This window comes from Manacus candei, unplaced genomic scaffold, assembly GCF_025592945.1.
Source record: "Manacus candei isolate 608988 ecotype Guabito, Panama unplaced genomic scaffold, ASM2559294v1 h1tg000108l, whole genome shotgun sequence".
NCBI lineage: Eukaryota > Metazoa > Chordata > Aves > Passeriformes > Pipridae > Manacus > Manacus candei.
The window spans coordinates 1,860,937-1,877,802 of NW_026138156.1; positions in this window are offsets into that span (position 1 = coordinate 1,860,937).

The window sequence follows — 16,866 nt, forward strand, 5'->3', positions numbered from 1 at the left end:
TAGGTTTTCTCATATAATGATTTACATTATCATTAATGAGGCTTTTCTTTATCAATCAGGGTGTGAGGTGTTAATAGTATGAACTAATAATTAGTGCTTGCTGTATTTTGATTAGACTGCTAAAACATGAAGCAGGGAAACAGCAAGTTCTTGGTTCCATGTCTATGGTATGTTCCTTTTTTCCAGTAATGAGGTTTTGAGTGCAAGCAGCAGCAGAACTTCCTACTTTGCTGGCAATTAATTCCATTTGAGAATGAATGACCAGACTTTGAACAACCTAGTGAAGAAATAGCCACATTTAAAGATCCCAAGCTATCAGCAGACTAAGGAGAAAGTCTTGTGGGTATTAATGAAGCCTCTGGAAATCTAAATCTGTCCTCTTAACTGTATTTCTATATAAATGGTCATTATAAAATCATTAAAGAGTGAGAGGTCAATTAAATATTTCTCTGGAGAAAAGTCTGATTCCAAGCTCTTTTGGGATTTGGACAAATTCTGATACAAATCCTGATACCAATCAGATCCAACGGTATATTTTTAATACTAAAATAAAAGAAAATGTCAGACATTATCTAACAGTTAGACAGTATCTGACATATACTTTTTAACAGTAAAATAAAAAAAAAGTCTGATCTGCTTAGAATGTTAGAGACACTGAAAAAAGTTTATCCCACTTAAATTAAAAATGTAAGTATTTTGTCTTGTATTTGAAAATTTGTCCAAAGTAATAGTGTGTAGCTTTCATGAACACACATTGATCAAATTTCATTTGTTGGAAGTGATTTTAGAAGATATATATCCAAGTTATAGATGCAATTCTTCCTAGAAATCAGTCTTCAGTTATCCATCAGATGCACATTGTAGGAGATATTTAAGAAGCGAGTTCAGGAACTAAAAATATCACAAAGCATTGATCAGAATTAAGATCAGTTCCAACAGAGCAGGTCCTAGAAATTAGAGTGCTCTGGGGAGAAATCAACAATACTTGGTCATCACAGAAGTCAATATCCTAGACCCTGTTCTTGTGTAGATTAGCACTGAAATCAATAAAACTCTTAGTTTGTCACAGTGTTTGGTGGTGTTAAATTAAGGTAATATTTATGACAATGCTTTGTAGTGTTCTGCCTCTTGGAAATACAGATGGTCAGAAGGGGGTTGCACGAGGCAGAAATGCATCATGAAACACTGGGTGTGAAACAGAGGAGACTAACGGTGGAGATGACGCAGCTATAGCTGCACACACTTGATCTGGAAGTACTTCAGTAGCATATCGACCCATTAACAAACTCAACCTTTAAGCAAGGAGAGTGTATGGAGCCTTAATGCAGCATTTTCCATCTGCTAAGATGTTAGATGTTGACATTAATTCCATAGGCTCGTGATTTAGCACTCTCTCACACCTGATGTTTTGTACTCACCCTCTGGCAACCATCAATTGCAGTGGAGACTGGAATTTGTCTTGCTTTAGGTGGAACAAAGTGATATTTACAGAAATATTAAATAGTAGAACAGATTGCAAAACCCCAGGCTAGACATCGCGAGGAGCTTCAGAGACATCTTCAGGGCAATTTTTTTCTACTTCACTTCATAAGTAGGATAAGGTAAACACCTATTCTTTATGAGCAAACATTGCTTTATATAAACCCATTGGCAGGAGATATTTACTTACCTACAAAAGGAAGTTAAAACCTGATAGAAATGTGATGTATATTACCTCTACCTTAATGGAAATGTGAGGATTTTATTTCATTTTATAGAAGGAACTTGCTTTCCACAAATTCTTTGAAAATACACTTTTTTTTTCTTAAAAAAACCCTTCAGTCTTGCTGAATTGAGGTTACAACCCTAAAATGTTTCCTAACACTAATCTCACGTATTACCAGGGTGATAATAACTTTCTTCAGCTGAGAGTGGTGTAAAGCGAACAGTGAATAAGATTGCTGATCTTTCAGTTTTGTTCTTTTAGTCACCTTTTCTGAACATATATACCATTAAATCTTTAGCCTAGAAAGTAGAACGAGGATTTATTGACTCACTCCAGAATTTCCCAGAAACAAAAACTAAGGAAAAAAATAGGTTTCTGGTTTATCAAAAAGGGAGGAAACTCATAAGATCTACCTTGTCTGCTCCAGTAGCATTTCAATATGTGCATGTAGTATTTCAAAATATATGTATATATATCTTGAGATATATATATCCTTCTCCCTCAAGTCCTAATAAGAAACATTTTTTAAATTTCATGTGGTTATACATTTTTCAGTTTACATTTGTGTTTTGTAAATAACAAGCTGTTAAATGAGCCCCAAATTCAAGTAACTGTTGGCAAAGCCATTATTTGTTTATTATTTACTTTAATGTGTGATCATTTTTATAAAAAAAGTCATGATTTTGCTTAGTTCTTTATGCATCTCTTAAATGCAGTGGTTCAGATCATTTGCTGAGACTTAAGTTTAAAATCAATATTTGGCATTGTTTATAGTACTTTCTGTGTTTTTCAGAAAAGGTGAGAGCCAGAGACCTGCCCCACCATATGAAAACCAGTGTTCACAAAAGTGAAACTGCACACTTTTATTAACATACGGAAGGCTTCACGTTTGTGTAAATGTGAGAGTTAGGGCGTTTCTCAAAGGAAATGCAAGCTATTGACAGCTTAACTTGAAGTGTCAGCTATCAATAATTAAATAGAGACAAAAAGAAAGTACCTCAAATGCTGCATAAAAAGATGTCATGTCAGTTGACTCTGTTTGCATTATATGTAATTCAATAATCAAAATATTTTTTTCTCTCTATGCATTTATTTTTCATGCTTGGAAAATCATAAGTCTATTCTGCATATTCCAATACTGGCTTTCAAAAAGTTATATGGGTACCATCATACCGATAACTGGTTGTATGTTTGTACCTTTATAATATTATATAGCTGTAGTAATTATTGTCACTCATAAATTAATTTTGTTAATTTTCTACAGTGACTGTCAAAAAACCCAAATTTTAAAATTGTATCATATTCAAAAAACAATTAAAACTACAAGTTTGAGATTAACATCTGAACCCACTTATTAATTTAAAATGTCTAAGCTACAGCATTTGTACCACACTTGCCAGAAACAAGAATTAAGTGTATGAAATGTCAAGATGTCCCAGTGCACATTGATTTACTTCATTGTTTCACACTAACTTAGTTTTCTTCCCAACCTTGTGTATGTTTTATGGCTTCTACTTCAGATTTGAGAAACATTTGTGCCAAAATTCAATCTTTTTCAGGTTCACCAATCACTTCAGTAAAAGATTTTGCCTCTTGCTACAGCCACAGTAATGACATCCTACTCTCCTGATTGCATAAGCAATATTGCTACAGTAAAGCATGCAGTCAAGTTATTCCAAATCACAAATTCAAACACCTTTCAGTTTTGAATTTTGTCATCAATGTTTGTGTCTATTCGAAACTCAAAAGTGTGTTCTTGTTTTTGCTATCTCCTGTTCTCGGGTGGCTTCATGGAATAACTTAAAGCAGGGTGCTACATAATGAGTCTGGGATTCGGTCCATTTTATACTATTAATTTCTCCTTATATTGTTTAACTCTTTAAATTATGATACTGTAATCAATTAAGGAAAGGTCAAACAGACTTAAAAAAGAAATATGTATAAGTCATTCAGTAACAATATTTATACACCTTTGATTGATACAATGATGTTGATACAGAAATATCTTATCAACAACCATATTTACAAATACAAAAACATCCTCTATGGGTGAGTCTGAAAAAAAAGTCATTCCAGACAAACAATGAATGTTCTTGAAATATCTGTAAGCAATTTATAGAAATATTTACCTTGCTCAGCTGTTGGAAGTGGATGTTAGTTAGTCTCATCTGAGACAGTAGTATCAAAGGCAGCACAGCCTCTTTGGAAGTATGAAGGAAATATCTACCCTTGATGCAAGGTAGAACAAGATTATAGATTCCTTGGTTAGTGAGAACTCTAGGTCAGGACTGTTTTGTTGTCTGTCTTCTCCTCCTTCCCTCTTTCTCTGGTGCATTGGTTACAAGGGGGCCTAAGAGGTAACGGTGATTTCTGTTCTAATTTCTATAATCTGAGTTAGTCAGGGATGTTTCTTTGCATTGTTCTTAAGAGTAGCATGTATTTGTTTCCAGTTATTCCTTTCATGGTTTCTTTAAACCTCTCCAGGGCTTCAAAGGACTCAAGGATAGGAGAAGGATTTCAATCCACCATTCAGGACATGGAGGATAGGGGAAACTTTACTGTTGATATCCTTTGTGGTGCAAAAGTTTTCTCCCTCGCAATAAGACAGAGAACTTGGAATTTTGGTAACATTGGTGAGAATTAATGGCTAGAAATTAATAGTCTTGATAGTTAAACTAACCGACAGTATGCTCCAAACCAAAATTCTAAACTATTGAGTGCAAAATATGATGAGTATTTGATATTTTTTTCCTTGCTATTACTGAGAAACTGTGTGGTTCCTGCACTATATCCCTCTATAATCAGGAGCACCTGGAGGGTACCTCTTATGTGTGACAAAGCAGCAATCCTTCTGTTCATTCATAGCACATTCCCTTGTCAGCAGGGTTGTTTTTAACAACATTGCCATGAAAGAAAGAATAACAACACTGAGAGGTTTGTAAGATCTCTCTGGAAACCTGTGGCATTTTATTTGTTTAGGACCTTCTTAATTTTCTTGCATTTTGCTCCAGACTCAGGATCATGAAACCCCATGTCTGAGAAAATAATCAGTATCTTATCTAAATTAAAATCTAAATTAAATCTATGTGCCTTGTAATTCAACCTTTTCAGTGTCTGTTTTATTGTTGGGCTGAATTCACTCTTGTTTCAAAGACGGTGCAGAAATCTCCAAAAGAATCATTAAGAACAAAGCTATCCTATTCAAAGGAAGAATGAGAAGAAACAGAGCAAGTTGGGGCATCACATTAGTTTGTTCTCATCATTTTCCTTCCTTTTTACTACAGACATGTCATGATAGGAATGCTGGATACTACTACTACAAGCACATTTTAAGATTACTGAGAAAAATAGGTAAATGATGCCTACATTTGCCAAGCTATTTAATGTAAATGTTTCTATATAATTGTAGGGATCACCTGGGAAACTAAACAGGACATTCCTCTTTAAATGGCATCTGCCTTTCAAAGTGGATATGTACAGCCTAAACATGAAGTATTTCTGGGAAAAAAAAAAAAAAAAAAGGGTGGTAAACACCATTTGTCTTCCAAACTATTGACTTAGTCTAACCAATGAAATGTAAAATAAAAATGTTGGTAGTATTTCTTGTGTCAAAAGAGAAGATATTGTGAGTATTGACAGGACTCTGACCAGGTCTGTAGATGAGTCAGACTGTTCCCGTTCTGCACTAGGTAGAAATAGCTGTGAGTTTGTTCCCTCATGCTCATTGAGGACCCATGCTCCAGGAGATCCTATCCTATGGAACAGGCATAGAGGGGACCTTCAGGCAGCCACTGCCTTTGTAGGGGGCATATTGCTGCTTTTGGAATTTGAAGTTTGGCATTATTTACTTTTCTCTGTCCTTGCATAAAGGACCTTGTGTGTCTCCTTGGAAAAGTATTATGAAAAATCCATGCTGTTTTAGTACCTAGCGGGGAACAGGTTTGTATTCAGTTTACAGTCAGGAATAGGTTGTGTCAAAGATTATTTAATACTACCAAAAGCAGAATGCTATAGTTTGCCCAATTAAAAACAAAGTGTACCAGCTCAGTTGGTTCAAAGGCAGAAAGTATTTTGATATTCTCTATGTATGTCACACTACATAATGCAAAAGTATAATGTTGCCTCTAACTTTGTTTTGATCTAATGTTCTCACTATTGGAAACAAATGTTCAGAAGCTCTGGGAAGTTTGGTAGTTTAATATTTTTCTTCTGGATTGGATGGCAAAAACCTAGTAATTGTTCTTTGGAGTGCAGCATAAAACCTATAGTCAACAATTGAGCATTGGCTTGTAAGTTTTTAAGAGCCTTTTTCCGTATTGTGTTGATGTATAAATACAATTCATATTTTTGAATATGTAGTGAGCTTGTAGGGAGGAAAAAAAAAAGCCAAAAAAAGCCTTTCATATTACATCTCAGACTACATCTACTTTATAGAATATAAAATAAGTGTAGTGTTTTCAGGGCAAACAAATACAGTAGGTCAGGTTTTTCAGATGCAGTGCTGTGTTGAGTTTATCGGGAATAAAAACTTTCTGCATAACAGCCAGTATGGTGTCATGTTTTAGATTTCATAGAATCACAGATTGGTTTGGGTTGGAAGAGACCTTAAAGATCATCCAGTTACAACCCTCCTGCCATGGGCAGGAACACTTTTCACCAGACCAGTTTGTTCATTTTTGTAAAACAGTGCCAATAACATGTGACTGTTTTGGCTACTGCTGAATAGTGCTTGCACCACATCACAGATTTCTTTCAGTCTTGCTCTGTACCTTCTAGCATGTAGTTAGGATTGGGATGGAACAGTGCCAGGACATCTTTCCCAAACTGGCCAAAGGAATTTTGCTTACCAGATCACATCATTATTAACAATAGGACAGTGTGAGGTTGTTGGTGCTTGGAAACTGCTAGGGCACCATCCTGCTTGTGGGAGGTGGTAAATGGTTGTTGCCTTTGCATCACTTTTCCATCTCCTTCACTTAACTAAACTGTCTTCTATCTTGACTTATGAGTTTGCTTGGTTTTTGTTCTTCCTATTTTGTCCCCTGTCCCACGGGGATGGTGGGCTGGGCAGAGGCCAGAAGTGGTATGGGTGCTCAGCTGCTGGACAGCACTGACCCACCACCACTGTCGAACTCTTTAGTTTGCTCTACAAAGGCAGGTGGAAAAGTCTTCATGAGAGATGTATATGTCACTTACCTGGAATATTTTTAGAGAGAAAGTCAGGAAATGTTTGAATAAATATGAATTATCACCTTTTAAAAAGAATGTGAAGGAACGCTGTTGCAAGACCTACTTATTTGCCTGTGATGAAGAATTTGTATATAAATCATGCACAGACAAGAATTTCAAAAGTGTTTACAAGTCACTGCAACAAGTTCACTACTAATACAGCTACTTACCTCTGTGTCAGAAATTGGTGAAAATACATCAGCAGTGTATTTTACTACTTCTTACTCTTTGATAGTGAAAGAAAGAAGATTCCATCAGATTACTATTAAATTCTTCTTTTCCCTGGTATAATGCTTCATAGTCCCCTAAGAAGAATTATGACTCCAAAAACTAATCGGAATCTTTCTGAGGCTTGTTTACTCACAATCATATGATAAATATATTTGTCTTACGATACACAGTTGGATTCACTAGTAAATTTGTTTATTTGCTGTTTGCATAAAATTGCATAGCGATTATACTTCAGATTTTCATGTAGTTTTGTTGAAAAACATTGCTTTGACTATTAGGTGTTTGGACTTTAAAAAAACCCAACAAAAAACCAAACAACCCATCACTAAAATGCAATAAAATAGTTTCAAAGACAAAATATATAAAAGTCTAGAAGTTTAATAATAAGAAATGAAAAGGAAGCAATTTCTATGTGATTCGTCCTGTCAAAAATCCAGTGAAAGTTTAACTAGAAAATGAGAAAAGGCACTCAATGAACAGCCAATTTAGTGTCATTAGCGGGTTTTCTTTCTTTTTCATGTTGTGTTATAAAACATCTAAAGGATAGTGGGAATGCAATGACCTTAGATACACAGAGACTGATTTTGTACTTTATCTCTTCTCCTATCACCCATTGACTATGGCCCATTGCTGGAGTACAGGCACTCACTAATTGCTTGACTACTGCTTTGTGCACCCGGATGAGCATCATTTTGGCTCAAAGGGCATACAGGAGAAGATTTCAAAGAGATCTTCTGAGAGTCAAACCTGGAAATCTTATATATTGAACTTTGTCTTGAATTGATTTTGCAAAGCAGAGTTACCTCTTCCTGTGAAATTCAGCAATTATTGTTTCAGGCAAGACTTATGGAAGCAAATGATGACTTGATATAGACTACTCTTTCAAGTGTTAGAAAATCTAGATTTTGAAACAATTATTTTTCAAATTTTAATGTCGAATATTTTTCAAAGTAACATTTACACTGTCCAATAATGTCTCCTAACTCTTTAAGTATTGGGAGTTATTCCATCCCTAGCTTTTTTCCTCATTTCAAGAGGGAGCTGCTCAAAGAATTACATTTTATGAATGAAGAAAATGTTCCAGTTAATATCCTGAGACTTTGTCTGACTTGCCAAGTCTATTCACTGCCTCAAATAAGACTACAGTTATTTGAGCTGTATTTCACTGCAACTTTCTAAAATGATAAAACTTTACAGCCTGTAAGAACAAACAGTACATTTGGCAAACTGTACATTTACCAGAGAAAGTTCAGAGTTCCCTCTTTGTGCCGTAGTCAGAACTATACGCTGTGGCTAAGAATTGCATCATATTTTCTTCCTATATGCCAATGAAAGTATTATTTGGGAGACCTTCTTGTTAAACAAACACAGCATCTCACAAATGCAGATTCGAACCTGCTGTAATACTAATGTGAAAAACATTAAAGACTAAAGCAGGAGAGTTTGCTGAATGTATATTTTATTTTAACCTGCTGTCTTGCTCAGAAGAATTCCTCCTACAAATGCTATAAATTATAAAAAAAATCTATCTTTTATCTTTTTTTATATATATACTCGTATAAATTATAAAAATTGTTGTTCTCCCAGTCTTTCCTCAGGTAACACTTTCTTGTGGCTGTTAATCTGAAAGAGTATCCTACTTGTGAACAGGCCTTTATTTTCAGGGGTGGAACCCTACCTATTCTTTTTATAGCTATAGTCTCTAGTCTTTTCATTCCCGTTTTCTGAAAGAACAGACTTATGAACATTCTTTTCGTGTTTGGTTTGTTTACTGTGGTCAAAAATAATTTCAGTACACCTGAAGCAACCTATAATTTACTATTTCCACTTCCAGTGTTACTGGAATATTAACATTAGAGCTGGTTAATAATATAGGCGACAGTACTGTTCCTTTAAGTGCATCACATAATGGGTACTTTTTTGCTAGGATGTGAGCAATCTGCTTTCTTCTTCAACACCATAGTCCTTTTCTGTTTGTTCCTTCAGCACCACAGTACATCAGTCTGTACTAACAGTTTTTCTTGTTTGTTTCTTAAGATATCTGGTGTCTGCTTTACTTTGTGAACTGTAAAGAATTTTACTGTCTCTTTTCTTGGCTAGACCTTTTAGTGGAACTATCAGAAATATTTTATGGTTAAAAAAACCCTTCAGGTATTTCTATTTCTCTGAGCAATGCCTAATGCAAAATCCCATTATGAAACTTAGTATACTCTTCGAGCTCCTTTGAGTTATACCAGTGGAATCAGCCAAGTGTCCACTGCCACAACCACTTCTATTATGCTCAATGATACCAGCTAAGAAACATGTACAGGGCCTTCTAGATAAGAATTAAGAATTAAGTGTTCTTACCTCATCTTCTAGCTTTGTAGCTTAACAAAGACAAGCCACAGATGAGTGTATGTGTTTATTAAACTCTCCAAAATGTGTGTAATAAGGGAAGGTTTAGGTGTTAGGAAAAATTTCTTCGCAGAAGCTGTGGTCAAATATTACAACAGTCTGCCCAGGGAAGTGCTGGAACCACTGTCACTGAAAGTGTTAAAAAAACATGTAGATGTGGTGCTTAGGGATGTGGTTTAGTGGTGGGCCTGGCACTGCTAGGTTAGTGGTTGGACTTGGTGATCTTAGGGTTCTTTCTCAACCTAAATGATTCTATGTATAGTATACCAATGTCGAGTCAACATCAGAGACAAGATTTTATATATATATGCCTTATGGGATATATCTTAGAACGCTTTTGTGAATACCATGTTTTGTAGTGTTGGTTGGCAAACATTTCTGAGGCATGTGCAATTTGACTGATTGACACAATAAACACATTCATAGCTGATTGTGGATGCAATCATTACAGGACAAAATTGGGGATCCACTGGTTTATAGAGAGTGGTGCATTTTTTTTTGGAGGCAATCTCAACGTTTCAATCAATGTTCTACCAGAGCTTACTCAAGAATACCAAAAGGTTGCTTAAAAAACTACAAAGTGTCACCAACAGCCTGGAAATTTGGACTATAAAGTACTGACTAGAACAAACTGTTTTCCCCCCCAGGTACGTGAGACTTGGTAATGGCAGACATGTTGCCATCTCTGGAGGTTGGTGAGCTGGAACTGAGACCATTGAAGAGCAGAATTCACTTGAAAAGCAGAAAGGGATCCTGTACATGCTTGGCAACCTGGTGTGCTCTATTTTCTTGAGGGCAGAGCAAGGTTCCTCAAGCTTTTAAAATGAGGTGCCCTGGTGATGAGAAGATCATTTTTCTCACATTTTCTGCTCACATTGGCAAGAAGTTACTCTTATGAGCTGAAATTAGTCAGACCAAGTGACGGAATTAATTACAAGCTGGCACTGAGCATGCATATATTTTTCATACACTGTAAATCAAGTTTTCATTATTTCAATTTCTGTTGAGAGATGATGTATTCAGTAAAAAAAAGTAAATGAAATGTAAAGTTCTCCACTAACTGGTGCTGTGTAATGTAATGCACAACAATGCTGCACAACATCTGAAGGGCCCTATATTTATCAGAACACAATGCCTATGTAGGATGCTCAGCTGCATTTTGCAATGTTGCCTCTTTGAAGTGTCCTGCTTTTTCATTAACAGCTGCATCACACTCCTGAAGAGCTAATGATAAAAAGATTTCCTGGCAGCAGCTCCTTCTGTTAAATAGGGAATGTGATGTGTATGGCATGTATAACGTAGCTAATTTGTACAAGAAACATATCACTATCAGCTGTAGATTTGGTTATTGCATGATAAAGATAGCAATCCATTAATCAATGTATAGACATAAACACATTCTTGAACAATAGTTCAAGAATAAAACCTTGAATTTAATTTTTAAATTAAAACAATGGTGTTTTGCAGTCATTTATTTGATTGCCCTACAGCTGTCTGACACATGGTGAGATTACTGAAGCATGGAGCCAAACAGCCAACACTACATTTAGTTTCATTTATTGAAATAATGAAAGGGTATTAATGATAAAGTACAAAAGTGTGTAATAGAAAGTAATGTACTGTGAAATAAAATTATGTTTGGAAGTCAAGAAGAATACAATACAAGTTAAAGGCTTAAATGTATTTGGAAACCACTTTGTATTGTTTTTATAGAAGAATGGTTGTGACATACAGGCTATGAAATTTAAAAGAATGTGTTATATGAGTAAGATGAAATAAAATCAATTTATTAAAAAGAAAATATTACCCTCAGGTTTTTCTTAGAGTATTAGAACTGGAAGAAAGGGTTGGAAATGACCACATGCAGCATACTTACTGACTCAGGTTTGCATTCTCATTTAATAAATTTCTGTATTCTGTATTTTAGGAAACCAGTGATAGTGATTGTTTTCAGGGGACACACAGAGAAATATTGATAATAGATATGATTTCAGTATGATAATACTCATGGATTACCATTTTTAAAAAGTTCTGAAATGCATGCACATATCATATGCTTCCACATTCTTCATGGACACTTATCAAAAGTCAACAAATCATCTCTTTCAAATGAGAGAAGTGGTTCTTAAATCTTATTTGCTTAAAACTAATGGAAATGTAACAATATTAAATTTGTGGCTGATAAGACTACTGGTGTTTGATTAATGACAGTATAATAAAAAGATGCTTTCTTTTTACCATGTTGTGTTTCAGCAGAATGGCAGATAAATTAAAACTGCACTACTGAATATGCCAGGTACTCTAATAAACTGTTGTCAAGTCTCTAATTATTAGCAGAGCCTATATTTCTTCCTTTTTGTACTACAGAGATTTCCTACTTGGGCTTGAGATCCTAAATCGTGCTTCAAACCACTTCCTCTTTCTGAGCATTTAGAGAAATGATGAGAACTTGTGTGTTACTAAAAACCTGAATGTTTATCTCTTTTGAAAATGAAATAAACACCTGCTAGTGAGCATAAAGTATTGTTCATTACTTTTTAGAAATTCACAGTAATATTTACTTTTAAAGATATATGAAAAATTAAAGATCCATATTTTTAAAAGCATGTTTCTCTAGTATTAATCTCTCGATTTCATGCCCAAACCCAAGCAATTTAGACTATTTTAAACTTCATTTTTCAAAATAGTTTTCTCACATTCATCCCAGTGTTGAATATGATCTTAAGAGATAAAAGATTATATCTATTAAACTCTTCCCACCTTCAGAGAAATATCCCCCATTGAAATTACATTTGGCTCGATTTTCAGTGCAGCTGATGGCTGAAATTATAATATATTCATTGGAATATGACCGAGCTGTTAAAAAAAGCCCCAAAACTCCAAACATTCCATGTATGGCAGTTGCCTGGAGGCTGTGCAGACACATCATCATTGTATTTTCCATAGCTTATATTGTTCTTGTGTTGTTCTTCCCAAAAATGATTGCTCAGTTTTGAATTCAGCGTAGTTTATAAGTGAGGAAAATGTCACCCCATTTTTACAAAATGTCCTAAGAAAGATTCAGTAAGCATGGGCATCATTTGCAGTCTTAACTTATGCAGCACTTATAACTTGTAAATATTTCAGATAAGAAAAACACCAAAGGTTGTGTATTCAGTCATCACGTTATCTTCAAAAAGAATATGGTTTTGGTATGGATTTTTGAAAAAGATTGACTGTAAAGTTATATTTCTTAGCTCTGAATCCATTTTTTTCCATTTCAAAAGACTTTAGTATTTTTTAACTGTGTTTCTTTTCTAAGCCACCTTCCAGTGGTGAGGAATGAACGAGACAATAAGTCATTGGCCTGGACTTAGGAGATCTCAGCACTACCCTATAAATGGTTGCTGTATAACTGGAAATATTACTTCTTTTCTTAGGCTTTTTTTCAGATCTTTGCTATGATGTCAGCTTGTGTCATGACAATTATGTTCTCTAAAGTTGAAGTAGTGAGAAGAGATTTGAATTATCTGTTATCTAAAAAGGCCTGGCAACCTATGCTGTCAACAGACTGTTCATAGTGAGTCATGCACTAATTTCTATGACAATATCAATTTTTCTAATGAGGGAACAACAGTCAGGCCTTATGAAGACTACTTAAGGAGTAAACCGAATAAGGCTATAGTGGCATTAGAACATTATGAGTAAAACCAGAGGTAATACATTCCATGCACCAGTTATAGAAAGAATCATAGAATCATAGAATCAGTCATGTTGGAAAGGACCTCCGAGATCATCAAGTCCAACCCTTGATCCACTACTGCCATGATTACTAGACCATGGCACTGAGTGCCACATCCAGTCTCATCCTAAAAACCTCCAGGGATGGAAAATCCACCACTTCCTTGGGCAGCCCATTCCAATGCCTCATTACCCTCTCTGTAAAGAATTTCTTCCTAGTATCTAACCTAAACCTCCCCCGACACAGCTGAAGACCATGCCCTCTTGTCTTACTGATAGTTGGCTGGGAGAAGAGACCAACCCCCACCTGGCTACAACCTCCTTTCAAGTAGTTGTAGAGAGTGAGGAGGTCTCCCCTGAGCCTCCTCTTCTCCAGGCTGAACAACCCCAGCTCCCTCAGCCTCTCCTCACAGCGCTTGTGCTCCAGTCCCTTCACCAGCCTTGTTGCTCTTCTCTGGACTTGCTCCAGCACCTCCACATCCTTCCTGAACTAGGGAGTCCAGAACTGAACACACTACTGCAGGCGTGGCCTCACCAGTGCTGAGTCCAGGGCAAGAATCTCTTCCCTGCACCTGTTGACCACACTGTTACTGATACAGACCAGGATGCCATTGGCCCTCTTGCGATAGCTGGAGCAAACAATATGAAATTAATAAAAAAAATTAAATAATGGGTTGTGCATACTTTGATCTTACTGAGGCATTTAACCATAAAAGATTTCTATGCACCAAAGAAAACTAAAGTTGTTACATCTGTGTCATCTCCTGAGGCTTTCTCCTCTAGAAAAGCATACTGGGAATAAGGTACACATCTCTCTGTGTGGCATCCATGAGAACAATAATCACAAATCTGTGTTGGAAGCAGGCACTTCTATATGGCACAGTGGGGAGCTATAGGCTGCTTTGGGGGGTAGGGGCTGTGTTTGCACCTGGAAAGTAACATGCTTCTGAGTCTGTCAGTACCAGAGATGGGTATTTATAAAACTGAGAATTTGTTTCAGAAGAAAGAAAAAGTAAGCACAAACTTTCACTCTTCACATTTATGTAACTTTTTCTATTGTTTCATTAGTTTTGTTAGAGTAAAAACATAGACAGTGATGTCTGTTCTCTAAAGAAATTTTAATCCTAAATAAACCAGAAGTTGCAAATAGCAATAACTAGCCAAAAAAAGGAAACAAAGAAAGTGTGTAGGCTTTGAGAAGGAAAACAGCTTATACTGCACATTCGATGAGCATTATTATGGTTTCTAATTACATTTAATGTAATTTCCCATAGTTTTATATCAGTGAAGAAGGCATATTGACAAAATTTTAAAGTCATAAACTTGAGATCTTCAGCTACTGCAGGATAATTCCTCAACAAATACTCAAAGAGAACAAAACAACTAGAAACACAAAGAAGAGAACTGCAAACTCCAGTCTGAATGGTTCAGTGGAGCTCTTTGGGTATTTGATATCTGTTTTCTCGCAGGTTTAGATCTGTACCACACTAGTAATTGATTTCCAATCTCAAGGTTTCTCAATATTTGCAATAGTGTAGCTTCCCAAGCAACATCAAGCTTTTCCACCTAACCATGATGTTTAATAGCCCTTTTTCAGTAACAGTTACTAGTCAAGGCTACTGGAACTCCTTGACACTTAGTAACTTGTGCATTCCCATTCTCCATTCACTCACCAGATGGGGAATGAGGGGAAAAGCTGATGACATGAAACAGTGTTACTCTTAATTCTTATCTTCTGACTCACATGCTGTTCCTGTGCCAACTTAGGCTGTATAGCTTTGCTGATTTTTGACATGAATTGTATGATCTCATTCAGGAATGGCATGACAGCTTTAAGTATAACATAACTGAATTAATGTTTTGCTTGTGAAATACATACTGGTCAAATGGAAAACACTCTGTGGCTCTGAGCTATAGACCCACTTGTCAGTGTCACAACTGATGGCCCTTGTAAGCAGGATAACAGTGAGGGAGTCTTTAGCAGCTTCTCGGGAAGTCTATGTTAATTAAAAGCTTATCTCTTAGTACAATGCCAAGCTTCTATACAACAAAGATGCATTTCCCACCACGTGAGCTTTCAGGATATCTCACTGAGCAAAGTATTGACTTCTCTCTACAGCATAGTAAAGGAAACTACTGTTTTGCCTTTTGTTTTCTGTGCTGCTGCAAGAACGTGGGGCTTGAGAGGTTTGTTTTTTTCTTTCCTTTCCTACATGCTTTCCAAGAGAACCAGACCATGACAATCTGAGAAATAACTTGTGATGAGGCTTATCAAACTTGTATAAATCAGATTTTTATTGAGCCTACACTGTGACTTTCACTTATTGAAAGTAACAGTAAAAAACTAATGTGAACTTGCAAGAAGATTAACAGGTTCTTGCTGCAGAATGTTTCAGACTGTATGTCCAAGGAAGAGTCTGGCACTGTCCTAGTCAGAGCAGTCAGGACCAGTTCATCACTGTGTAGGTGTAACCCAAACTGTGTGTTCTACATCTTCTATGTCATTTCCCAGGGACTGTTAACAATAGACCATTTGCAGCAGCCGCCCCGAGCACACCTCAGGCAATAAGCTGGGTGTTAAGAAGCCTGTGAGATAGGAGGATGTTCCTATCCTCACACCAATGACTCAGATGTGATAACTCCCTTCCAGGGAGTCACTAGCACCTCCACACCTAGCCTGAGGGGTCATGTCTGCTAATGGACTACCAAGGATTCCAAAAACATCTCATGACTCACAATCAACCATTGTGGAACTCCCTGCCCCGAGGGAGGTACAGGACATTCCCACTCAAACCTCAACATATATAATCTTCGGGTCTTGGGACTTCTGGGCCCGACTCATTGGATCCAGAGGAGGACCAGAACCTTGACCAGACTGTGGCCACCACTCTTGACCAGACTGTGACCAGCACTCTCACTAATAGGTTTTCCTTTCCTTTTACTTTGGACTCAGAGGAACCATGTGGGGCTCAGCATGGGGGCCGATGAACAGCATTCTGTTCATGCCCCAGGGTGATGGATTATACATCTGAGATTTGTGGGTTAAACCAATTGTTTGTCCGTATAATTGTATTTATTGGATTATTGTTATTATATTGTAACTCTGACTTATAATCTCTTTTGAGTTAGGTTCATTTCTCCTGACGGTTTACCTTTAAACCAGCTCAGGTACTCAAATTGCTTAAGTACTTTGATTGTAGCTTTCATTTCAAGAAGTAGGAAAATAGCATGCAGAGCTCCTTGGAGATTCAAAATGTGTCTAATTATTTATTAGAAGAGTAATTAATTTTTTCGGAGGAGGTCAGCAAAAGGAAAACCCAGACACTACTACTGTCTATTTCACACAGATTGTAATGATAACCATCCATATGACTTGAGAACTGCCTAAAAGCAAGGAATCCTTTCAGACTGCAGTTTGACAATAGGAATTTTAAAAATTGGATGGGAAAATTAATTTACTTCTCTGTATTTATAGCTTCTGCATTTAGATAGATCTGTTTTCCACAGAGGTCATGAACATACATCATGGTACATTTTACCTCTTTTGTTCATTGGATCAAATTCACTTCATATTATGAACAAAG